The sequence below is a fragment of the Elephas maximus genome, chromosome 12 (assembly GCF_024166365.1).
Source record: "Elephas maximus indicus isolate mEleMax1 chromosome 12, mEleMax1 primary haplotype, whole genome shotgun sequence".
Lineage (NCBI taxonomy): Eukaryota > Metazoa > Chordata > Mammalia > Proboscidea > Elephantidae > Elephas > Elephas maximus.
In genome coordinates this window covers 66,317,105-66,344,613 of record NC_064830.1, presented here as the reverse complement: position 1 = coordinate 66,344,613, position 27,509 = coordinate 66,317,105, and positions in this window count along the sequence as shown.

The following is a 27,509-nucleotide window of genomic DNA, read 5'->3' as shown; positions in this document are numbered from 1 at the left end:
TGTGATGGAAAGGTATCTTTAATAAATTTTTGACTTAAAAAAAAAAACAGCTAGAAGAGCACATGGGTAGTATAAAAGCAAAACAAAATTAAAAAAAAGCCAAACCTGTTGCTGTCAAGTTGATTCCAACTTGCAGCGAGTCTATAGGACAGAGTAGAACTGCCCCATAAGGTTTCCAAGAAGCTCCTGGTGGATTCGAACTGCTGACCTTTTGGTTAACAGCTGTAGCTCTTAACCATTCTGCCACTAGGGTTTCCATGAGTAGTATGTGACCCTTATATAATGTTTGGGGCATCTCTTTAATGTTTTATAGCATAAAGACAGAAGCATGGAGAGATAGTGGCTATCTCTGGGCAGGGTTGTGGTCTTTCCAAGGGCTCATGAATTCCCAATGGCAGAGGGTAAATGCCAGTGCACATTCAGAAAATCTAAGATGAAATGATGGCAAATCAGCTGCAGAAATGGTTACAATCAGAAAGCAATTAACTGATTTTGGTTGTTTTGGAGACCTGGAGCTGCCCCTGATTTCAGCTTGAGAAAACACAACCTTGGTTGGCACAGCACTTAATCCCAGATGAAGTCCTTCAAAGTGGAAAATTTCTCTGTGATTTATTTTTTTCTAGATGTAAATATATAGCAATAATGCAGTTATAAAGCTGGCATTGTATTAAACCATAAATTATATTTGACACATAATAATGTTGAATTACTATGGAAGTCCATCAATGTGCAGTGGCACTGCCAACAAACGGGGCCACTGCTGCTTACACCAGCCCTATTGCTTGCTTTGCTGTGAATAAAGTGGTGGGGATTCTTGCTGTCAGTGTCATAATGGAATCAAATTGAGCTGAGATGGGGTGGGTCAGAGTTAAGCCATGCCTGAGGGCGCCAGAACATCTTAACTCATTCTTTTGCTTAATGATTCATTCAGTAAGTATTTATTAAAGACCTACTTTGAGCAGTGGTGGAGCCCTGGTGACTCAGTGGTTAAGAGCTTGGCTGCTAACCAAAAATTACTGGTTCGAATCCACCAGCCACTCCTTAGAAACCCTATGGGGCAGTTCTACTCTGTTCTACAGGGTTGCTGTGAGTTGGAATGGACTCGACGGCAATGGGTACTTTGGGTAGTGCTAGGCTCTGATGGTGGACAAGACAAACATGGTCTCTGTCCTCAAACAGAGAGCATAGGGATTTAAAAACTAAATGCACAACTCATTATTTAGTTACAGTGAATTCACGTATTGATTCATGGGAGATTTACTTAGTGCTACCAAGCCCTGCTAGTGTAATGGTTAAGAGCAATGGCTGCTAACCAAAAGGTCGGCAGTTCGAATCTACCAGCTGCTCCTTGGAAACCATATGGGCCAGTTCTACTCTGTCCTTTAGGGTCACTATGAGTCAGAATCGACTCAAAGGCAACGAGTTTGCTATGTGTCATGTGTTGGGATTAGAGTGGTGAAGAAGTGGTTACATTTTGGAATGTCTGAGAAGGCATAGAATTCCTTCTCACTGGTGTCAAGTCCAGTGGTGAAGTAGGGACTTGGGGCTACCTTCGATGAACTGGGGGAAATTATCTAGAGTGGATGGAACTAGAGTTGAAGCACAGGAAAGTCATCTACATAGCTAACTGCAAGCCAGGATCAGGTTGAAGACTCTGAATTGGTCAATAGGTTCAAGGGGTCAGGATGAGGCTAGCTAAGAGATGCTTCCAGACCAAGAACTTTCAACCAGTTTATAAAGTAGGTGAGTCTGTGAGTCCACACCTGTCCTGTTTATCACTGATTCCTTATATCCAAGGCTGATGACATGCTTGGGATAAGCACGCAACCACTGTTGAAACAGTGAATGAACTATCAATGCAATGGCATGCAAGTGTTGATTATCTTATTATTAGGGGCACCCATTAACCCGTTGCTGTCAAGTCAATTCCAACTCACAGTGACCCTATAGGACAGAGTAGAACTGCCACATAGGTTTTCCAAGGAGTGCCGGTGGATTCGAACTGCCAGCCTTTTGGTTAGCAGCCAAAACTCTTAACCACTGCACCACCAGAGCTCCATTAGAGGCACAGTGGGGCTTAATCTATATGCTGCCTTCTGGGATAGCAGGAAAAATCAGGACAGATCATCTTTATGTAATCCTGGTGGGGAGTGATGTGGGGAATGTTGGAGCTAACATTCAGGTTTCTTAGAGTACTAATTGTTACTATTGTTGGCTGCTGTCAAGTTGGCCCCCGACTCATGGCAACCCCATGCGCAAGAGAACAAAACTCTGACTGGTCATGTGCCATCCCCATGATTGTTTGAGCGCTGACAAACACTCCAATTTCCCACTCCAGGCCCCTAGATCTGCCCTGTGCTCCTGCAAAACTTCTAGAGACTCAGGGGGTCATGTTCCTTTGTTGCTCTTCCAATGCTCTGCTTCTGAAGAGATGGCCCAAGAGGAATTCCCTCTCAAATTACTTGTATTGAGCTTCTTCTCCAAAAAGGAAACCTGGAGCCCTTTATGTCACAAGAAACATGAAATGCTTTCCTCAGAGAGCTAAACCCCGTGTCACCTTAGAAATTTCCTCTCTGCCTCTCCACTGAGCACAAATAGGGTCACTTTTGTTTCACTGTCTTCCTACCTCAGGGTGAGTGTTCATTCCTTCACTCTGCTTGTCCTCAGGAGTTCGGAAGTGGGGTGGGAGGTATTGGTCTGTCTATTTATTTATTTATTTATTAAATAATTTTTATTGAGCTTTAAGTGAACGTTTGCAAATCAAGTCAGTCTCTCACGTATAAGCTTATATACACCTTACTCCATACTCCCACTTACTCTCCCCCTAATGAGTCAGCCCTTCCGGTCTCTCCTTTCGTAACAATTTTGCCAGTTTCTAACCCTCTCTACCCTCCCATCTCCCCTCCAGACAGGAGATGCCAACACAGTCTCAAGTGTCTACCTGATACAAGTAGCTCACTCTTCATCAACATCTCTCTTCAACCAATTGTCCAGTCCCTTCCATGTCTGATGAGTTGTCTTCGGGAATGGTTTCTGTCCTGGGCCCACAGAAGGTTTGGGGACCATGACCGCCGGGATTCCTCTCGTCTCAGTCGGACCATTAAGTCTGGTCTTTTTATGAGAATTTGGGGTCTGCATCCCACCGATCTCCTGCTCCCTCAGGGGTTCTCTGTTGTGCTCCCTGTCAGGGCAGTCATCGGTTGTGGCCAGACACCATCTAGTTCTTCTGGTCTCAGGATGATGTAAATCTCTGGTTCATGTGGCCCTTTCTCTCTCTTGGGCTCATAGTTGTCGTGTGACCTTGGTGTTCTTCATTCTCCTTTGATCCAGGTGGGTTGAGACCAATTGATGCATCTTAGATGTCCGCTTGTTAGCATTTAAGACCCCAGATGCCACATTTCAAAGTAGGATGCAGAATGTTTTCATAATAGTATTCTTTTGCCAATTGACTTAGAAGTCCCCTCAAGCCATAGTCCCCAAACCCCTTCCCTTGCTTCGCTGACCTTTGAAGCATTCAGTTTATCCAGGAAACTTCTTTGCTTTTGGTCCAGTCCATTTGAGCTGTTGGTCTGTCTTTTTAAGAGTTTTATTAATTAGTCCTTGGTGCTTCAACGGTATAATTACCATCTTCCATGTGGGAGACCAGGATTCAACTCCCGGCCAATGCACCTTATCCACAGCCACCGCCCATCTGACAGCGGAGGCTTATGTGTTGCTATGATGTTGAAAAGGTTTCAGCAGAGCTTCCAGGCTAAGACTACTGCTTCCAAAAATCAGCCAACGAAAGCCCTGTGGATCATAACAGAACACTGCCTGATATAGTGCTGGAAGATAAGCCCATAGGTTGGAAGGCACTCAAAATACACAGTGGCCACAACAATGGACTCAAGCACACCAATGATTGCAAAGATGGCGTAGGACCAGGCAATGCTTTGTTCTGTTGTACGTGGGGTTGCTATGAGTCACAGCTGACCTGACTGCAACTAACAACAGGTGATGAGGGGAGCAAAGGCAGGGAGGCTACATTTAAAAAAGTACAGAGGTGGCGAGAATCCATATGGTTTGTGGGAGGAATTACAAACAGCGTTGCTGAAAATAAAATGGGAAGTAGAAAGAGACAGAGGAGAGAGGCAGGAGCCAGGTTTATTCAGTCTGCAAATGTTCATTTGGGTCATACACTGTTCTAGGAACTGGAGCTTGGAATCCAAAGGGGTTGACTGCCATGTTTAGGAGCTTGGGTTTTCTCCTCCCCCAGTGACAGGTTGAGTTTTAAGCCAGGAGCAGTGGGATCAGATTTGCGTTTTAGGAAGATTTCCTGGCTGCTGTATGGGGAAGCCAGAGGGGGAGAGGAATACAGATGAGAGGCATAGTCGCAAGTCACCACCAACAGGGATAATCCCCAAGGTGGGTGCCGATCTGGGGAAACAGGGTGGTTAGGCTGACTGTGGGCAAAAGAATAAAGTCCCATCCTTCACTTCCACTGGAGCAATAATTAGGTGCCGAGGAAAAGGGAAAACATTTACCTGCTCCATCTTCTCAGTGGTGCTTTCGTGCAACGAAAATTGTGAAGTCAGTAACTGGGAGGAGTGATTTATTTCATCTGGTACTCCCCAAACCTAGGGTGGTCAAGGCAGCTACGCAGACCACACGCTGGCTGGGAGAGATGAGAAAACCAGCCCCAATTTGGGAGGCAAGCTGTTCTTAATTGAACTGTTGAGGGAATTTTGATAAACGGCCCCGCCAAAGCAGTGAAATTAATAAATCATGCTTGAGGCTGAAAGACCGTTTCCTGAGGGACAGCGTCCAGGCTCACATCCCCTTTATGCTGGTGGTTTGGGAGGTGGCTAGGCACGGCAGAACACTCATGCTCTGCTTGGCTGTCTAGGTGGGTTGGAGGAGCAATACCCCAGTTAGCTTTGTCACCACTCAGTTCTTTTAAGAAGCAGAGGAAAGCTGTATTCCAGGATTGAGGAGGGAGGGCCAAGCTGCTGTCTAAAGCTGAGGGTTAAAGACATCCTTTTCAGACTTAGCAATGGATGAATGGATTCTGTTAGAGCAGACGGCAGCTGACATTGCTGCTCAAATCATGTGCCAGAACGGAAAGAGGAGTAGGACATTGAGCTGCCTGCTGTTCTCCCTTTTTCTTCTAAGGGTCAGCACCCCTAGGGTCATTCTCTTCTCAAATGCCTTCCCCAGGTTGCTGGGTACTGAGTTGGTGCACCTTGTCCCATCGAGTCAAAGGCATCTGCAGAGAAAACATCAGGTCCAACATGGCCCATTATCCTTCATAGCACTCAGGGACCATTTCCAACTTCAGACTTTTAGCATCTGCCTTTTTTTTGTTGGAAGAGAAGAAAGGAGCGAGGTGTTTGGGGAAAGGAAATGTAACCTAATCTTCATAAGGTCAGTATTATGGTCCTTGTTTGATGAATGAAGAAACTGAGGCTAAGACAGGTTAGTTCGCTTGCCTGACGTAGACTTGATGTGTTGACAGGATTAGGGGATGATAACTTCAGGCTCTTTAGTATTTATGTAGGATGTGGAAGATGTTCCTGGGTGATAGAAACAGTTAATGTGCTCGTCTGCTAACCCAAAGGTTGGAGGTTCCAGTCTATCCAGAGGTACCTCGAAAGAAAGGCTTGGTGATCTACTTCTGAAAAAGAAGCCATTAAAAACCCTATGGAGCATAGTTCTATTCTGACACACATGGGATTGCCATGAGCCAGAGTCCACATGATGGCAACTGGTTTTACTGGTAGGAGGTAATGGGTCTTACATATGCTTATTACCAAGTACCCTAGGGAAATAACCGCGTCTTTCACATATTTGTAGGGATATCCTTGCCCATCACTTTTTGGTAAAGCCATCAAGGCTCCAGAGAAGAACAAACTCTGAAAGGAGTTTTACCTAATGAAATTAATGAGCAGTATATATATATATATATATATATATATATATATATATATATATATATATATATATATATATATATTTTTATATTTAGTATGGAAACCCTGGTAGTGCAGTGGTTAAGAGCTATGTCTGCTCACCAAAAGGTTGGCAGATCAAATCCACCAGGTGCTCCTTGGAAACTCTATGGGGCAGTTCTGCTCTGTCCTACAGGGTTGCTATGAGTCAGAATTGACTTGATGGCAATGGGTTTGGTTTGGTTTTTATATTTAGTATAGGAGCCCTGGTGGCACAGTGGTGAAAAGTTCAACTGGTAATCAAAAAAAAAAAAAAAAAAGATCACCAGTTCAAATCCACCAGCTGCTCCTTGAAAACGTATGGGAGGGACAGTTCTACTCTGTCCTAAAAGGTCACTATGAGTCAGAATTGACTTGACAGCAATGGGTTTGTTTTTTTTGGATTTTATATTTAGCATAAGGAGCCCTGGTGGTATAGTGGTTAAAGCTATTTACTGCTAACCAAAAGATCAGTGGTTCAAAACCACCAGGCGTTCTGAGGGAGAAAGATATGGCAGTCTGCTTCTGTAGAGACTTATGGTTTTGGAAACCCTGTGAGGTCACTATGAATGGGAATGGACTCGATGGCAGTGAGTTTTTGAGTATATTTAGTATAAGGAGCTCTGGTGTCACATTCGCTGGACAGGTTTCAGTAGAGCTTCTAGACTAAGACTGACTAGGAAGAAGGACCTGACAGTCTACAGAAAGAAATGGCCAGTGAAAACCTTATGAATCAAACCCACTGCCGTTGAGTCGATTCTGACTCATAGCGACCCTATATAGGCACTCAAAATACAACTGGGGAAGAGCTGCCTTCCCAAAGAAAAGTCGACCTTAATGACGGAGTAAAGCTTTCAGGACCTTCATTTGCTAATATGACATGACTCAAAATGAGAAAAAACAGCTGCAAGCAACCATTAATAATCAGAATATGGAATGTAAAAAGTATGAATCTAGGAAAAACTAGAAGTCATCAAAATGAAATGGAACACATAAAGATCAATATCTAGTCATTAGTTGGCTGAAAGAACTGATATTGGTCATTTTGAATCAGACAGTCATATGGTCTACCATGCCAGGAATGACAAATTGAAGAGGAATGGTGTCACATTTATTGTGAAAAAGAACATTTCAAGATCTGTCCTAAACATAACACTGTCAGTGATAGGATAATATCCATACGCCTATCAGGAAGCCCAGTTAATGTGACTATTTTTCAAATTCACACACCAACCAATTGAAGATTTTTACCAACTTCTGCAGTCTGAAATTGATCAAACTTTCAATTAAGATGCATTGATAATTACTGTTGATTGAAGTGTGAAAGTGGAAACAAAGAGGAAGGATTGGTCATTGAACAATATGGCCTTGGTTATAGAAACGATGCTGGAGATTGAATGATAGAATTTTGCAAGACCAACAACTTATTCATTAGAAATACCTTTTTTCAATGACATAAACAGCAACTATACACGTGAACCTCACCAGATGAATTACACAGGAATCAAATCAGCTATCACTATGGAAAGAGATGACTGTAAGAAAATCGGTCAGAACAAGGCCAGAGGCTGACCTCAGAACATCAATTGTTCAAGCATCAATTGCTTATATGCAAGGTGAGGTTGAAGCTGAAGAAAATGAAAACAAGTCCACAAGAGCTAAAATACGACCTGGAGTATATCCCATCTAAATTTAGAAACCATCTGAAGAATAGATTTGACACATTGTACACTAATGACCAAACCAGACATGTTGTGGGATGACATCAAGGACATCATACATGAAAAAGCAAGAGTTCATTAAAAAGACAGGAAAGAAAGAAAAGACCAAAATGAAAGTCAGAAGAGACTTTGAAACTTACTCTTGAAAGTACAGTAGCTAAAGTGAATGGAAACAGTGACGAAGTAAAAGAGCTGGGCAGAAGATTTTAAAGAGCAGCTCTAGAAGATAAAGTAAAGCATTACGATAAAGATGTGGAGTTAGAAAACAAAAAGGGAAGAACATGCTCAGCATTTCTCAAGCTGAAAGAACTGAAGAAAAAATTTAAGCCTTGAGTTACAATATCGAAGGATTCTATGGGCAAAATATTGAATGACACAAGAAGCATCAAAATAAGATGGAAGGAATACACAGAGTCACTGTACCAAAAAGAATTGGTCAATGGTCAGCCATTTCAGGAGGTAGCGTATGATCAAGAATCGATGGTATTGAAGGAAGTCCAAGCGGCACTGAAGGCACTGGCAAAAAAAAAACAAGGCTCCAGGAATTGATGGAATACCAATTGTGATGTTTCAACAGATGAATGCAGAGCTGGAGGTGCTCACTAGTCTATGCCAAGAAAATTGATAGACAGCTACCTGGCCAACCAACTGGAACAGACTCATATTTGTGCCCATTCCAAAGAAAGGTGATGCAACAGAATGTGGGAATTATCGAACAATATCGTTAATGTCACACACAAGTAAAGTTTTGCTGAAGATAACTCAAAAGCAGTTGCAGTAGTTCATCAACAAGGAACTGCCATAAAGTCAAGCCGGATTCAGAAGAGGACATGGAACGAGAGATGTCTTTGCTGATGTCTGACGGGTTTTGGCTGAAAGCAGAGAATGCCAGAAAGATGCTTACCTGTGTTTTATTGACTGTGAACAGGCATTTAACTATGTGGATCATAACAAATCACGGATAACCTTGTGAAGAATGGGAATTCCAGAACACTTAATTGTGCTCATGAGGAACCTGTACATAGATCAAGAGGCAGTCCTTGGAACAGAACGTGGTTTAAAATCAGGAAAGGTGTGCGTCAGGGTTGTATCCTTTCACCATACTTACTCAATCTGTATGCTGAGCAAATAATCTGAGTGCTGGACTATATGAATATGAATGGGGCATTAACAACCTGCAATATGCAGATGAGACAACCTTGCATGGTAAAAGTAAACAGGACTTGAAGCACTCACTGATGAAAATCAAAGATTATAGCCTTCAGTATGGATTATACCTCAACATAGAGAAAACAAAAAATCTTTACAACTGAACAAATAAGCACCATCATGATAAATGGAGAAAGATTGAAGTTGTCAAGGATTTCATTTCAGTTGGATCCACAATCAATACCCATGGAAGCAGCAGTCAAGAAATCAAAGGGTGTATTGTATTGGGTAAATCTGCTGCAAAAGACCTCTTTCAAGTGTTAAAAAGCAAAGATGGCACTTTGAGGACTAAGGTGTGCCTGACCCAAGCCATGATATTTTCTTTTTTTTTAAATTTGTTTATTATGTTTTAGGTGAAAGTTTATAAATCAAGTCAGCTATCACTATGGAAAGAGATACAGAAAGTTATACGTACCTTGCTGTGTACTCCTAGCTGCTCTCCTCTTAATGAGACAGAGCATTCCTCCTCCCCACCCTGTATTCCCTGTGTCCATTCAACCAGCTCCTGTCCCCCTCTTCCTTCTCATCTCGCCACCATACAGGAGTTGCTCATATATTTTCAAACGTCTACTTGAGCCACGAAGCTCACTCTTCACCAGCATCATTGTCTGTCTTTAGTTCAGGCCAACTGCCGTCCGCAGAGTTGGCTTCGGGAATGGTTCCAATCTTGGGCTATCAAAGGGTCCGGGGACCATGACCGTCAGGGTCCCTCTGGTCTCAGTCAGACCATTAAGCCTGGTCTTTTTATGAGAATTTGAGATCTGCATCCCACCATTTACCTGCTCCATCAGGGATTCTCTGTTGTGTTCCCTGTCAGGGCAGTGATCGGTGGTAGCCGGGCATCATCTTGTTCTTCCAGTCTCAGGCTGATGGAGTCTCTGGTTTATGTGGCCTTTTCTGTCTCTTGGGCTCATCTTTACCATATGTCTTTGGTGTTCTTCATTCTCCTTTGCTCCAGGTAGGTTGAGACCAACAAAGGCATGATATTTTCAATCGCTTCATATGCATGTGAAAACTGGGTAGTGAATAAGGAAGACTGAAGAAGAATGATGCCTTTGAATTATGGTGTTGGTGAAGAATATTGAATACAACATGCACTGCCAAAAGAACGAACAAGTCTGTCTTAGAAGACATACAGCTAGAGTGCTCTTAGAAGCGAGGATGAGGAGACTTTGTCTTATGTCCTTTGGACATGTTATCAGGAGGGAGCAGTCCCTGGAGAAGGACATCATGCTTGATAAAGTAGAGAGTCAGCAAAAAAGAGGAAGAGCCTCGATGAGATGGATTGACAACAGTGGCTGCAATGCAGGCTCAAGCATAGCAACTATTTTGAGGGTGGCCCTGGACTGGGCAAGTGTTTTGTCCTGTTGTACATAGGATCTCTATGAGTCTGAAGTAACTCGATGGCACCTAACAACAACTTATTTACTTACCACCACTCCTCTGTAAGTTTATTGTACTGTAGTAGCTTGCATGTTGCTAGGATGCTGGAAGCTATGCCAGCAGTATCTCAAATATCATTAGTGTCACCCACGATGGAAAGGTTTCAGAGGAGTTTTCAGACTAAGATAAACCAGGAAGAAAGGCCTGGAAATCTACTCTGAATATTAGCCAATGAAAAACCCATAGATCACAACAGAACCTTTCTGACTCACTTGCTTTCAGCATGTCATCAGGAAGGATCAATGGCTGGAGAAGGATATCATGTTTGGTGAAATAGAGGGCCAAAGGAGACCATCAATGAGATGGACTGGCACAATAGCCACGATGTTGGACTGAAACATGTGGATGATGCAGGACCAGGCAATGTTCCTTTCTGTTGTGCATAAGGTTGCCACGAGTTAGTGTACTTGACCAGAATGGGAGCTGTCTGTCTGTCTTTCCTTCCACCTGTCCATCTGTCTGCCTGTCCATCCGTCCATCCATCCATCCATCCATCCATCCATCCATCCATCCATCCATCCATCCATCCATCCATCCATCCATCCATCCATCCATCCATCCATCCATCTATCAATTACAGAAAATTTCTTTGATGACTTGGATTTAGGGGCAAAAGATCTGCAAGTGGGAAGAACTGCCCTTCCTATAAGGGAAGAATTTCTTTTGTGCCAGGATGAGTCATGGGAGAACAGAGGGTGGGAACGGTGAGATGGCAAAATTACCATTTACAGATCTGATGAGAACTGAGCCTTCCCCATGTATCCCCCAAGACTTCCATAAAGTGAAAAGTGTGGGATGCTGGTAGTGTGTTGGTGTCTTGTGTTAGCCAGGGGAGGGGCTGTGATTTGGGCAGGATGGGTACGAAGTAGAACAGCTTTGGGTCTTCAAGATAGGTCATGGGAGAGGTGGAGAGAGTTCCAGAACGCACAAAAATCAAGTGGAGACTTCACACTGTTACATGTTGTGGTATTGGGATCCATCTCAATGTAAACATACCTTCGAGGGGACAAGGAGGTTCCAGCCAATGTTGGGATTAAATAAATTATTAAATTTATTATTATTATGAAGCATGCTAAACCAACTGCAGTGGGGTTGAGTCTGACTCATGGTGACCTCATGTGTGTCAGAGTAAACTGTGCTCCTTCATGTTTTCAATGGCTGATTTTTCAGGAGCAGATTGCCAGACCTTTCTTCCAAGGTGCTGCTGGGTGGACTCAAATCTCCAACCTTTTGGTTAGCAGTTGAGTGCAGTAACCATTTGTACTACCCAGGGACTCAGATAACAAGGGATCTGACTGTCTCGGGGTGGACTTTCTGAGGCCTGGTCCTTTAGCTGAAATTCAACAAATGGGTAAGGGTTAGGTGAAGTGGGGCAGGACTGGGGAGGGATAATCCAAGCAGAGAAGACACTTGCAAAGCCCTTGATGAGGAGGAGCGTGGTCATTTCTTTAGGAGCTCTTAACACTAACACAGAAGCACGATGCTTGCTTTTCAGCCCACACTCATCTCATCCCATCCCATTCGACACATCAGATTATGTTAGGACAGACACATTTGTGCTCAGGATGGGGGAGGACCTCTGCTATCAATTAGCTTCTCAGCACTCAGGGAAACTGGGAAGGTAATTTAGTGTAATTGTGTGGGCTAAAGCCAGGGTTCCTTTGGGAATGTGGGGTGTGTGTGTTCTAACAGCTCTCCAAATACACTCATGACTTGTGCTTTCAGAATTCTTTGCTGCATTGGAAGGGAAAACCATAGCAGACCAACAGTATTTGTATTGTCATGTTTAAGAGGGAGTGAATATTTTGGCTGAGAATTTTTTTTGTGTGCTTGGGCATGAATATTATTCACGTTGCATACAGGCCTTGGGATAAAAATCATAATTTGTTGGTTATATCTGTACAGTCATTCTCAAAGCAGCATCTTGTAAGAGGCTCATGACAACCCATAAAGGAGGTAACTCATTAATCCATGCATTCTTTCATGTTCTCATTCCACAAGTATTTTTTGAGCACCTACTACATGCCAGGCATGCATCTGTGTGGTTCTTGGTTTCTCTCTGTATCTCTCTGGGTATCGCTACGTGTTTTTCTCTGACTCTGTACCTTTTTTTCTGTGACCTTCTCTATATATCTGTTTATCACATATGCTTTATCTATCTCTACTTCTCCCCATCTCTGTCTCTGTCTTTTTCTCCTATTAGTCTCCCTCTTGTTTGGATAAAACATGATATCCCAGGTAACATGCTTAGCACTGTACCTGGCATATAGAAAAGACTCAAAGCAAGCTAATTCTTCCGTGTTCTTTCTCCAATCCCTTTTTTCTTTCCTTTTTCACTATTCCCCTTCCACTTCCTTTCACTCCCACCCACCCTAACTGGACATAAAAGGGGAGTAGGATTTATTTTTCAGGATTTATTGTCTTTACTGAATAAAGTTTTATGGCCCCCATTCCTAATTTTAAAGTGGCTCACTTGACTGTTTTACATTCCTCAAACAGGGAGTGGTGGGAAGACGAAATTGAATTGCCTTTTGTAAGTGACCCTTGTTTATTTTGTTTTGTTTATTTCTTTTGGATAAAAGCCTTTAGAGTAGATCAGTTGATCTCAAGCTTTACTAGGCCTAGAAGCATCCTGAAGCAGGCACTGGTTAAGAAGGCAATCTTGCTCACTGACCCCAAGTTTTGATCAGCCCCTCTGTGTTGGGACTTGGAATTAAATAATTTAAAAGATTCCCAGGTAACGCTGATACTAAGGACCCTCCTAACAATCTCTGAGATTCAGCTTAGACAGAAGGAAAAAAAGAAGGTTCCTGCTCTGGGTCCTGCCTGACCGGTTTTATTCTAAATAAAGAATAAAACAAAGCCCAGCTTCATTTAAAGAACCTTTAAAATATTCCTCCTGAGTACCGAGTTGTGAGTTTTTTCCTCTTTTCTTCTGAAGCAGAGAGCCCATAGCCTCTAATCGGCTAAGCAGGGAGCTGACATTCATTCCCAAGTAATTCAGGTAGGTGGGAAGGAAGCAAGGGAATTGAAAATTAAGAGTCAGAGATTTACTTCTCTGGCGCCTGTTTTGATTATTGAATTAAGAAAGTTCTGGCAGCTACAACCGGCTCTGCCAGATATTGAAGAGCACATTTCAGAGAGGATGGAGAGGGATGTCAGAAGGTGTAAGGATCATTCATTTAAAGAATAAAGTGTCCAGATCAAGTTCTGTTTAGGTTGTCAGAACTGATCGCCAGTGTAATGAAACATCAAGAACAAAGGGGTGAGGAGACTTTCATAAAGCCCAAACACACCGTGAAATATAAAAATCTGCTGATGTTTAAGTCAACACCCTCGAGTGTCAGCCTCTCAGCTTGTGGAAACTGCGGACGTGTTGAAAGTAGCTCGTTTGTCCTGCTGTCTGGTGCAGATCTGTCCACTGTGCTCATGAAGGCTATAAAAAAATGTTCTGGGGGGACTTATCTGTCAGCATGAGGATGAAGCGGGGGCCACAGCACCCAAGAGATCCTTGGGAGATGGATAGTGACTGGAGAAAAGGCGGACCCTCTGTCCATGATGGAAACGCCCACCATCGCTCCGGAATAACTGAGCATCTGCCTGTGTAGAGTCTGAACATCCTTTACAAACACACACACGCACACACACGCATGCACTGACACACACATATACATACTACGTGCACACTCAACAGGCGTGTAACACCACATGCACACTCATGCATGCACACATGTATACACACGTATATACACATTACACACACCACATGCACACCCATACAGGTAGGTGCACACCTCATTCATGCACACATGTGCACACATGTTCACAGCCATACATGCACATGCATATGCACATACCATGTGCAACACACACATCATATGCACACTCATGCACACACAAATGTGTGCAGTTTGTGCACACACAATCATGTGCATACAGATGATGTGCACATGCACACACTATGTGCACACATGTACACACATACCCCTTGCACACACAGTATATGCACATTCACACACCACATGCACACGTTATGTGCACACACATGCACACACCTGCACGCATACCCCACCTGCACACACCCACACTATATGCACATCCACATACCCCCACATACCACATGCACACACAGCATGTGCACACATGTGCACTCATGCACACACACCCATACTGTGTGCACACACATACGTACACATCACATGCACACACATTCCTCTATTATCACATGGCAAACAAAATCACACATTTACACATAAGCACTTTCATGGACATATAAGCACATGCGGCATCATTCAAACAAACATCTTTCCCAGCCCCTGGCCCAGGCTGCTGGTAGGATGTGGCCGACTGGCGCATTAAATCAGCACCTAATGCTGGCAAGAGCCAGTGGGTACATCTTCCCCTGGAATTCTGGAGGATTATCCTGTTCAAAAGATGCTTTGCTAGGATAGAGTGAGCTTCAGCATCTACTTCTTGGGTTCACTTTCCAGGACATGTGGGGGGCACGGCTCATCGTTAGACCTTCCATCCTGCATGGAGGGGGTCACGTGCCCAGCACACGTTTTTCATGGACTGGAGACCGGACAGCCTGTCTGTGGGACTCGGCAAGGACTTAGTAAGGTTCTACTGGCTGAAATATCCTAATAACATCTATACTTCATCGTGATGAGGCTGGATATATGTATCCTTGGAGGATATTTGGTGGTTTACCTGAGATTATGCAAGGCTCCAGAATAAGTACAGTGTGCCTTTCTAAAGCAAGAGTAATTGTGTATGGTATTGCATAATTTAAAACATCATTTTATATCTAGCCAACCTGGTTATACGAACCATTTGTATTGACACATACACTCTCTGTGTATAGAGCAAAATGTGAAATATATGTGCATTTTTAATGAAAAAAAGAGTAGAATGGCCTGAAAATTGATAAGACCTGGTGTTTTTAAGTTTTTTTTTTGGTTTTCTCCCCCTTTTTTTAATTGCCACAAAACATATATAACATAAAAATTGCCATCCTAACCATCTTTAAATGTATAATTCAGTGACATCAACTACGTCCCCCATGTTGTACAGCCATCACCACTATTCCCAAAACTTTTTCATCACCCCAAAAGGAAGGTCCGTGCCCCTGAAGCAGTAACTTCCCATTCCCCTCTCTCACCAGTCCCTGGTAAGCACTAATGTACTTTTGTCTCTATGCTTTTGCCTATTTATTGTCTTAGTTACCTAGTGCTGCTGTAATACAAGTACCACAAGTGAGTGGCTTTACAGAACAGAAATTTATGAAGGCTAAAAGTTCCAAATCAGGGTCTTGGTGATTTTGATTCCTTCTTTGTTGGTTGCCTGGGCGTTCCTTGCTTCCCTGGCTCATAGATGATCCCTACGTGGCGTCTGTCTTCCCCGTGTAGTGTTGTCTGTGTCTATTCTGCTATTTTTATATCTCCGAAGTGATTAGGTTTAGGATCTGCCCTACACTGACATGACCTCATTAACATAACAAAAGAAACCCCCTTTATTTCCAAACAGGGTCATATTTATAGGTATAAGGTTGGGACTCAACACATCCATAGTATCTATTATAGATATTTCATGTAAGTGGGGTCAGATAATATTTGTCCTGTTTCTTTTTTTTTTTTTTTTAAGGGGTGGGTCTTTGACTACCCTTTAAATTTTACGCTATTAGATTTTCTACCTCTTTTAGAGATAATTTTGTTCAGTAATATTTCAGAGCAAATGTTCTTATCTTGCATTTTAAACACACACACACACACACGTTACAGATTAAATTTTGTCCCCCCAGAATATGTGTTGTAAACCCTAACCTCTATGCCTGTGGTTATAATCCCATTTGAGAAATGGATTGTCTTTGTTATGTTAATGAGGCATGATTAGTGTAGACTAACTTGAGTCAATCTCTTTTGAGATACAATGAGATTAAACAAACAAGCTAGGAAGCAGAGATGGGGAAAGAGAAATGTCAAGTCACATGAAGATCACCCAGGAGCAGAAGCTCAAAGAGACAAGCACCTTCTGCCAGAGCTGAGAGAGGGAAAGCCTTCCCCTAGGGCCAGCAACCTGAATTTGGACTTCTAGCCTCCTTAACTGTGAGAAAATAAATTTCTGTTTTTAAAGCCACCCATTTGTGGTATTTTTGTTATAGCAACACTAGATAACTAGGACAATATATCTCAGTTTGTTTATTCATTAACATGGGCATTTGGGTTGATTTTACTATTATGCCATGGAAATGGAATACACATTTTTTTTTTTGACAAATATTTAGAACTATAATTATTGGGTCATAGGACACATTTATGTTTAACTTTGTAGGAAATTGCCAGTTTCCCAAAGTAGCCATAACATATTTTACTCCCACCAATAATGTATGAGAATTCCAGTTATTCCTCATTCTTGTCAGCACTTAGTATTGTCAGCCTTTCTAATTTTAGCCATTATCGTGCATTGTGGTTTTAATTTCCATTTCCCTGATAAGAAAATGACGTTGAACTTCTTTTCGAGTACATATTGGTCACTCATATATCTTGCTTTGTGTAATGTCTATTCCACTCTTTTACACATTTTAAAAACTTGGGTTGTTTGTCTTTTTAATATGGAGTTATAGAAATTATATATTATGGTTGCAAATCTTTTTTCAGATATAGGAATTGCAAGTATTTTCTCTAAGTTGTTGGCTTGTTTTCTTATATTTTTAATAATGTTTTTGATGAGCAGAAATTTTTAATTTTAGTGAGGCCCAACTGATTTTTTCTTTCTTTTATGACTAGAGCTTTTCATGTTGTCTCTAAGAAAAATTTCCCTATCCTTAGGTTCTAAAGATATTCTCCTTTATTTTTTTTTAGGAGGTTTGAAGTTTTAGTTTTTATGTTTGAATTTATGATACATTTCAAGTTACACTTTGTATATGGAATAAGATAGGTATTGAGGTTCAGTTTTTGAAGTTAATAAATGGGATTAAAAAATTTACCTTCCAAATTTTATTGGCAGCCTGTGAAATAAAATTTCTGACATATTGACCTTGAAATTTGTGGCATTTCAGAATTTACTTATTATTTCTTTTGTTTTTGGTAGATTCCTTAGGATTTCCTTATAAACAGTGGTGCCAACTGTAGATAAAAACACTTTTATTCTGTCCTTTGTAACTTTCATGCTTTTTGTTTCTTTTTCGGGTGTTGTTGCACTGGCAAAGACCTCCTGTATAATGTTGACTAAAAGGAAAAAGTTCAATATTTCAGCTGTATGTATGATGCTGTCTCTAAGGGTTTTTTGTTTTTGTAAGTTAGTTTTTGTAGGTGCTTTTAATCAGACTGAAGAAATTTCATTCTAAGCCTAGTTTGCTGAGAATTTTTATCATAAATAGTGAATTTTGTCAAATGCTTTTCCTGCATCTATTGGGATGTTCATGAAACTTTTCTCCATAATTCTGTTAATGTGGTGAATCACACTGATTGCTTTTCACATGTTAAATCAACCTTGAATTCCTGGGATGAACCCCACTCGATCAGTATATATTATACTTTTAAAATATTGCTAGATTTAATTTGCTAATATTTAGTCAGGGATTTTTACATCTATGTTCACAGGGATTTTTGTGTGTGTGTGTGTGTACACATATATATATATTTGGTAATGTCTCTTATGAAGTTTTGGCATTGGGATGATGTTAGCCTCATAAAAGAAGACAGGAATTACATCTTCCTCCTTGATATATTGAAAGAGTTTTTTGCGGGATTGGTGTTATTTTTTCCTTAAGCATTATACTGAGTCTCTGGTATTATGGTAAACGTTCTTGATTGCTAGCCAAATGACTGGGGGTTTGAATTCACCCAGAGGCATCTTGGAAGAAAGGGCTGGTGATCTACTTCTGAAAAATCAGCCATCGAAAACCCTATGGAGCACAGTTGTATTCTGACACACATGGGGTCGCCATGCGTCAGAACCAACTTGGCGACAACTGGTTTAAGTATTCTGTATAATTCACCAGTGAAGCCATGTTGGCTTGGAGTTTTATTTGTGGGAAGATTTTTCAAGTTACAAATTCAATTCTAGTAGCAGATAAAGAACTATCTTATTTTTAAAATTTCTTCTTAAGTCAGTTTTGGTTATTTGTATCTTTATTTGGATATTTGGTCATTCTTGTGATCACAGGAATATTTATATCTATCTTTTTAAATATCTGTAGGACCTGTAGTCACATTTTCTCTTTCATTCTTAATACTGATAATTTGTGTCTTCTTTTTTCTTGATCAGTCTTGCTAGGGGGTTGCCAATTTTATCAATCTTTTTAAAAATTAAGTGTGGGCTCCATTTTTTTGTTTTGTTACATTTTCTATTTTTCTTCTGCTTCTTTTGCACTCAATTTCTTCTCTTTCTAGCTTCTTCATGTGGAAGTGTAGACCATTGATTTTCTGTCTTTCTTCTAATGTGCAGAAAGAAATCCTGCTACGGCTTGACCTAGCGTTCCCTTAGTATGTGGCCCTGATTTCTGCCCTCAGGCCTATTCTCTGCCAATGTAGGTGCAAGTCAGTCTACCTTTCTTGCTCTGTCCTGGTGGCCTTGACCCACTTTGCCACCTGGACAGGAAAGGGAATCAGAAGGTTTCTGGAGGGCCCCATGGGACATATTTGCTTTGTGTTCCCATATTTAGTCTTTATAAACCCATATGGCAAGCATATTAGCCTCATTATTTAGGATGGGGGGGGGAGAAACAGCGATACTAAGTTATTTGTCTAAGATCTATCGAATAACTAAGATTGAATTTCAGTCCTGTCTGACCCCAAAGTTCAGTCAATTGCTACATACCTCTGCTTCCCACATTAACTGCTATCATTTTTTGAGAACCTACTAGATGCTACACTATGCTAAGTAATTTATACATATTACATCATCCAGTCCTCACAATACTCTCTTAGGCAGGTACTATGATTAAAAAAAAAAAAAAGCCAAAAAAACCAAACCCGTTGTCATTGAATCAGTTCTGGCGCATGGCGACCCCATGTGTTACAGAGTAGAACTGCTCCATAGGGTTTTCTTGGCTGAAATCTTTATGGAAGCATATTGCCAGCCCTTTCTTTTGAGGCACCACTGAGTGGGTTCAAACCACCAACCCTTAGGCGAGTAGTCAAACACAAACCATTTGCGCACCCAGGGACCTCCTGTTGCTATGTTGTTGTTGTCAGGTGCCATCAAGTCAGTTCTGATTCATTGTGACCCCATGCACAACAGAATGAAAGACTGCCTGGTCCTGAACCACCTTCACAATCGTTGTTACGCTTGGGCACTTTGTTGCAGCTACTGTGTCAACCCATCTCATAAAGGGTCTTCCTCTTTTTCACTGTCCCTCTACTTTACCAAGCATGATGTCCTTCTCCAGGGACTGCTCTCTCCTGATAGCATGTCCAAAGTACGTAGGACGAAGTCTCACTATCCTTGCTTCTAAGAAGCATTCTGGCTGTACTTCTAAGACACATTTGTTCGCTTATGCCATAATTCAAAGGCATCAATTCTTCTTTGGTCTTCTTTATTCATTGTCCGGTTTTCACAGGCATACAAGGCGATTGAAAACACCATCGCATGGGTGAGATGCACCTTAGTCCTTAAAGTGACATCTTTGCTTTTAACACTTTAAAGAGGTCTTTTGCAGCAGATTTGCCCAATGCAATGCCTCATTTGATTTCTTGACTGCTGCTTCCATCGGTGTTGATTGTGAATCCAAGTAAAATGAAATCTTTGAAACCTTTTGTCTTTCTCCATTTATCATGATGTTGCTTTTCAGTCCATTTGTGAGGATTTGCATTTTCTTTATATGAAGGTATAATCTGTACTATAACCATTTAAAAATAAAACAATGGAGTCAGGAGTTAGGCTGTCTTCTCCACAATGAATGTAGTAAACCTAGAGTTCAGTATTCTAGGTATTCTTTTTTAAATTCCAAATCCCATTTCTTGAACATTACCTAAGTTTTGTGTTCTACACACCAAGCAGAAATCTTTTTTTAAAAAATTTTTATTGTGCTTTAAGTGCAAGCTTACAAATCAAGTCAGTCTCTCACACAGAAACATATACACCTTGCTACATACTCCCAATTGCTCTCCCCCTAATAAGACAGCCCACTCCCTCCCTCCACTCTCTCTTTTTGTGTCCATTTTGCCAGCTTCTAACCCCCTCTACCCTCTCATCTCCCCTCCAGGGAGGAGATGCCAACATAGTCTCAAGTGTCCACCTGATCCAAGAAGCTCACTCCTCACCAGCATCCCTCTCCAACTGATTGTCCAGTCCAATCCCTGTCTGAAGAGTTGGTTTTGGGATTGGTTCATGTTCTGGGCCAACAGAAGGTCTGGAGGCCATGACGACTGGGATCGTTCTAGTCTCATTCAGACCATTAAGTCTGGTCTTATGAGAATTTGGAGTAAGCACCCCACTGCTCTTCTGCACCCTCAGGGGTTCTCTGTTGTGTTCCCTGTCAGGACAGTCATCGGTTGTAGCCAAGCACCATCTAGCTTTTCTGGTCTCAGGCTGATGTAGTCTCTGGTTTCTGTGGCCCTTTCTGTCTCTTGGGCTCGTAATTACCTGTGTCCTTGGTGTTCTTCATTCTCCTTTGCTCCAGTTGAGTTGAGACCAATTGACGCATCTTAGATGGCTGCTTGCTGGTGTTTAAGACCCCAGATGCCTCTCTCCAAGGTGGGATGCAGAATGTTTTCTTAATAGATTTTATTATGCCAATTGACTTAGATGTCCCCTGAAACCATGGTGCCCAAACCCCAGCCCCTGCTACGCTGACTTCAAAGCATTCAGTTTATTCAGGAAACTTCTTTGCTTTGGGTTTAGTCCAGTTGTGCTGACCCTTCCTGTATCGTGTGTTACCTTTCCCATCACCTAAAGTAGTTCTCATCTACTATTAGTGAAAACCCTCTCCTACCCTCCCTCCCTCCCCCCTCTCATAACCACAAAAGAATGTTTTCTTCTTAGTTTAAACTATTTCTCCAGCTCTTATACTAGTGGCCTTATATAATATTTGTCCTTTTGCAACTGATTAATTTCACAGAGCATAATGCCTTCCAGATTCCTCCATGTTATGAAATGTTTCACAGATTCACCACTGTTCATTATCGATGCGTAGTATTCCATTGTGTGAATATACCATAATTTATTTATCCGTTCATACGTCGATGGGCATCTTGGTTGCTTCCATCTTTTTGCTATTGTAAACAGTGCTGCAATGAACATGGGCGTGCATATATCAGTTTGTGCAAAGGCTCTTATTTCTCTAGGATGTATTCCAAGGAGTGGGACTGCTGTATCGTATGGTAGTTCTTAAGTCCTACGGCTGCTAACCAAAGGGTCTGCAGTTTGAATCTGCCAGGCACTCCTAGGAAGCTCTATGTGGCAGTTCTACTCTGTCCTATAGGGTTGCTATGAGTCGGAATCGACTCGACGGCACTGGGTTTGTTTTTTTTTTTCTTATGGTAGTTCTATTTCTAGCTTTTTAAGGAAGGGCCAAATCGATTTCCAAAGTGGTTGTACCATTTGACATTCCCACCAGCGGTGTATAAGTGTACCAGTCTCTCCACATCCTCTCCAACATTTATTGTTTTGTGTTTTTTGGATTAATGCCAGCCATGTTGGAATGAGATGAAATCTCATTGTAGCTTTGATTTGCATTTCTCTAATGGCTAATGATCGTGAGCATTTCCTTATGTATCTGTTAGCTACCTGAATGTCTTCTTTAGTGAAGCATCTGTTCATATCTTTTGCCCATTTTTTAATGGGCTTATTTGTCTTTTTGCAGTTGAGTTTTTGCAGTATCATGTAGATTTTAGAGATCAGGTACTGATCGGAAATGTCATAGCTAAAAACTTTTTCCCAGTCTGTAGGTAGTCTTTTTACTCTTTTGGTGAAGTCTTTGGATGAGCATAGGTGTTTGATTTTTAGGAGCTCCCAGTTATCTAGTTTTTCTTTGGCATTCTTAATAATGTTTTGTATACTGTTTCTGCCATGTATTAGGGCTCCTAGCGTTGTCCCTATTTTTTCTTCCATGATCTTTATCATTTTAGATTTTATATTTAGGTCTTTGATCCATACTGAGTTAGTTTTTGTGCATGGAGTGAGGTATGGGTCTTGTTTCATTTTTTTTGCAGATGGATATCCAGTTATGCCAGCAGCATTTGTTAAAAAGACTGTCTTTTCCCCATTTAACTGTTTTGGGGCCTTTGTCAAATATCAGCTGCTCATATGTGGATGGATTTATGTCTGGATTCTCAATTCTGTTCCATTCATCTATGTATATGTTGTTGTACCAGTACCAGGCTGTTTTTTTTTTTTGATTCAACTCTAACAGGTTCATTTTACTTATGACAAGTAAAAGGAGTCAGAGAGGGCTCCTGCGGCTCCAAATGTCTGACTCAGAAAGTGGGGGGCAAGGCTACGGCTTATATAGGTTCGGTGGAGAGAATAGAATAATGAATATTTAGTGAGTTTCTTTCAAGGGGCAGGTACTTCTCAGAATGGCAGTGCATACTAACTAGCCTGCACAAGCATCTGGAATCTAAGATGGAACCCCGCTGATATTCAAGATGGGGTCCTCTCTGCAGCCCTTGGTGTCACTTATTATGGGATATAGCACAGGCGCACTGATCTTCGGCACTACATCGCCCTCTTCTGTGGGCTAAAGATGGTCAAACAGTGGTCACACTTTGTTCCTCTGTACGTGTGGAGCCTGTAAAAGGGGGAAGAGACTTGTGAGCTTAGTGTTCTTCATTCTCCTTTGATCCAGGTGGGTTGAGACTCATTGATGCATCTTAGATGGCTGGTGCTAGCTTTTAAGACCCCAGACGCCACACTTCAAAGTGGGATGCTGAATGTGCCCTTAATAGATTTTATTTTGCCAATTGACTTAGATGTCCCCTGAAGCCATAGTCCCCAAACTGCTGCCCCTGCTTTGCTGACCTCTGAAGCATTCAGCTTATTTAGGAAACTTCTTTGCTTTTGGTTTAGACCAGTTGTGTTGACCTCTCCTGTACTGAGTGTTGTCCTTCCCTTCACCTAAAGTAGGTCTTATCTACTATCTAATAAGTAAATACCCTCTCCCACCCTCCCTCCCTCCCCCCTCTCTTAACCACAAAAGAATGTGTTCTTCTCAGTTTAAACTGTTTCTCAAGATCTTATAATAGTGGTCTTATACAATATTTGTCCTTTTGCAACTGACTAATTTCACTCAGCATAATGAGTACCAGGCTCTTTTGACTACTGTGGCAGTATAACAGTTTCGAAAATCAGGTAGAGTAAGGCCTCCCACTTTGTTCTTCTTTTTCAGTAATGCTTTACTTATCCGGGGCCTCTTTCCCTTCTGTATGAAGTTGGTGATTTGCTTCTCCATCTCATTAAAGAATGTCGTTGGGATTTGGATCAGAATTGACTTAAATGTATAGACCGCTTTTGGTAGAATAGACATTTTTATAATGTTAAGTCTTCCTATCCATGAGCAAGGTATCTTTTTCCACTTATGTAGGTCTTTTTTGTTTCTTACAGAAGTGTATTGTAGTTTGCTTTGTATAAGTCTTTTACATCTCTGGTAAGATTTATTCCTAAGTATTTTATCTTTTTGGGGGCTACTGTGAATGGTATTGATTTGGTGACTTCATCTTCAGTGTTCTTTTTGTTGGTGTAGAGGAATCCAACTGATTTTTCTATGTTTGTCTTGTATCCCAATACTCTGATGCACTCTTCTATTAGTTTCAGTAGTTTTCTGGAGGATTCCATAGGGTTCTCTGTATATAAGATCATGTCATCAAGCAGAAATCTTTGATGTAAAAAACTCAACCAAACCCATTGCCACCGAGTTGATTCCAACGCATAGTGACCTTATAGGACAGAGTAGAGCTGTCCCATAGGGTTTCCAAGGAGTGGGTGGTCGATTTGAACTGCTGGCCTTTTGGTTAGCAGGCAGACTCTTAACCATTGTGGCATCAGGTCTCCCTTTGATGTCAAGGCCTTGTGAATTCATTGAGTAGTCACTCCTCTTTATAAACAGGTAATAAGAGGTGAAATTTTAAATCTTGTAGTGTAGAGAGCTTGCCCTTTCCTTAGATTCAATTAGTTTAATTTAAACTTAATCCCCTAGGTCTGGGTGTCTTACATAGTCCACTTCTCTTTTGAAGGTAGAACAGGCTCAATCTCAGTGGGCTTAACAAACTTACCCAGTTTCACCATTGAGTAAGTGGCAGAGCTGGGATTTGAACATAGGTCTCTCTTACTTCAATGTAAAAAAGAAACAAAGGAGAAAAAGGGAGCAAAGAATGTCAAAGAACTAGTTTTACCTGCACAGGTGAGATGGTAGGACAGCTTTGAGACTCAGTGATCAGTTCTCTAAAAGTACTGGCCACATGCCGTCCATACTGAATAAGGATAGAAGACACAACAAGAGTGACTGGTCATCAGAAAAGGTTCCTAAAGGATACTGTGCAGTCGTTCCATCAGAGAAAATCAGGTCTGCAAGAAAAGTAAAGGTACCTAATTTAAACTCTTCTTTTTACAGGTGAAAAAATGGATCCCTCAGACAGAGGCATTTCTCTTCTCCCCCAGTTTTTTTCCCAGAGAGGTTTATGAGGAGGCTGATAATAATCATGGTTGTCTCTTGTATTTAAGTGGGTTCTTAGAGTTAAATGAAGTCTCTGGGTGGTGCTAATGGTTAATGTGCTCGAGTGACAACTGAAGGTTGGTGGATCAAGTCCACCCAGTGGCATCTCAGAAGAAAGACCTGGCAATCTGCTTCCAAAACCAGCCATTAAAAACCAGATGAAGTGCGGTTCTACTCTGACACATATAGGGTTGCCATAAGTTGGAATCAACTCAACAACAAAAACTGGATTTTAGGTTCATGTATGCTACTTGGTTTCGGCTCTCACAACAACCACGTGAGGTGAGTAGGGCAGACATTTTTATCCGTGGATTACAGTGGGGATACTGAGACCCTGAGAAATGAAATGACCAGCTCATATCTTGATTGATCAGTAGTGTCTGCACTTGAACTCAGGACTTCTGATCCACATTCACTGAGCCTTTAGAACAAAAACAAGTTGTTGAATGGAGGCAGGGCAAGGAGAGGATCTCATCAAGAAGGTCTCTGAAGACTTGATCAGGAGCAAATTATGCCTGTTCCAGGCTCTCTTTTTTACTTCAGAAGGCAGGCAAGACTATAGAGCATCTTCACAGCTGTTTATGTCTTCCAAGTAACTTTTTCTAACCTTTTTCCACCTGCTTTTGCAGCGGGAAAAATCATTTTCCCCCTGTGATGGGTTTTCCATATCCTTCTTCCTGCCTCCTTGATACTGTACTCCAAGATACTATACTAAATTATAGTGATTCATTATTCCTATTAAAATAAACAATATTCTCAAATTACCCAGCCAACCAAACAATTGTGAACAGTAAATTCAAACAGTAAAACACAGGCACATATTGGGTAAATGTTATTTTCCTGAACAAGAAAAGCTTTCAGCAAAGTGCTTAACTTGAATACAACAAAAGGCAATTTAATTTAGTAATACAGCTGGGTGAAAAATGGAGACCTCGGGTTTAATAAGAAGGGGGAAAAGACACGCATATATCATCCCAAAGGATAATTATGAGAAACTATTTTGTATGATCCAGCTAAATCAAAGCTTCTAATGCTTTCTTACTGCTGTCAAAATAGGGAGATTTAAGGCCTTAAAAATGGGAATTTTGCAGACTTCACTGCCAAGAAAAAATGATTTGTCTCTTGATAAATTACTATTGGGCTTTATACTTGGGAAAAAATACACTTACATTGAAATAAATGCCAAGGAATGGCTGGAGAATTTATATTATTCGTTCATATCTGTCACTGGATTGGTGGGAAGACAGCAGTCCCATTTAAAATGTCTCCTGGCTTGCTGACAGTATGCCACAGAGGTGAGATGAAAGCCTCCAGTGAGTGTGGGGCAGGCGCGGACCCTACGAGACTGAACAAATCTAGCAATGTCCTGATATTCTTATTTTTCTCCCCTGGGACATAAACTTTCCAGTCTCTCTAGATTTTACAATCCAAGATGAACCCCCCCAATGTGGGCAGTTGTCTTTGACTGATTCTGAATATTTCTGTGGGCTCGTATAAATATCCTACACAAATTTGCCTTCCAACACGGAAGGGGGAACATAAAAAGAAAGAAAACCTTTGGCAACCACAAAGCTACCCATTTGTCCATTGTAATGAGCCCAGGAAGGATTGTGGAAAGCCTTACTCTTCATTATCTCCGTAAATGGCTTGCTGAACATGTAAACCGTAACATACTGGAGAAAATATTGGCCAACAAAGAAGGTGTCTTAGTTACCTAGTGCTGCTGTAACAGAAATACCACAAGTGGGTGGCTTTAAAGAGCAGACATTTATTTTCTCACAGTTCTGGAGGCTAAAAGTCCAAATTAGGGTGTTGGCTACGCCGATGCCTTCCTTCCTTGTAGGTAGTCCCGGGCATTCCTTTTCGTTCTTTGGCTTGTAGACAGCCCTCACTTGGTGCCTGTCTTTCCCTATGTGCATGTCTGCATCTGATTTGCATTTTTAAAAATGTAACTCAGAAGTGAGGAGATTTAAAACCCACCCTACATAATTAACATTAAAAGAAAACCCTATTTCCAAACAGGATTGCATCCACAAGTACAAGGGCCAGGAAGTCAACACATATTTTAGCGGACAGAGTTCAATCCATAGCAGTAGGAAACCTGCTCTCAAGCTTCACTTCTTTTAAAAACTGTGCAACTTTTGGCAAAACAAGTAACACCTCTGGGTCTCATTTTCCTCATCTGTAAAATGGCTGGTTTGGATAACCAGCCTTTTTCTTGCAAGTATTTCTGTCAAATACTTCCTCTCAGACCAACTCTTATGTAAAATTGTATTACATAGTGCACAGGAAAGAGGACCCATTCTAGTTGAAGCAGAGTGCTTCTCCTTTTCACACCTGCCCTGCCTCCTGTTTTTGGTATTAGTTGCCGTTGAGTTTCCTCCAAATCATGGCGACCTTATGTATAACGAAGCCCTGGTGGCACAGTGGTTAAGAGCTTGGCTGCTAACCAAAAGGTCAGCGATCTGAATCCACTAGCTGCTCCTTACAAACTCTCAGGGGCAGTTCTACTGTGCC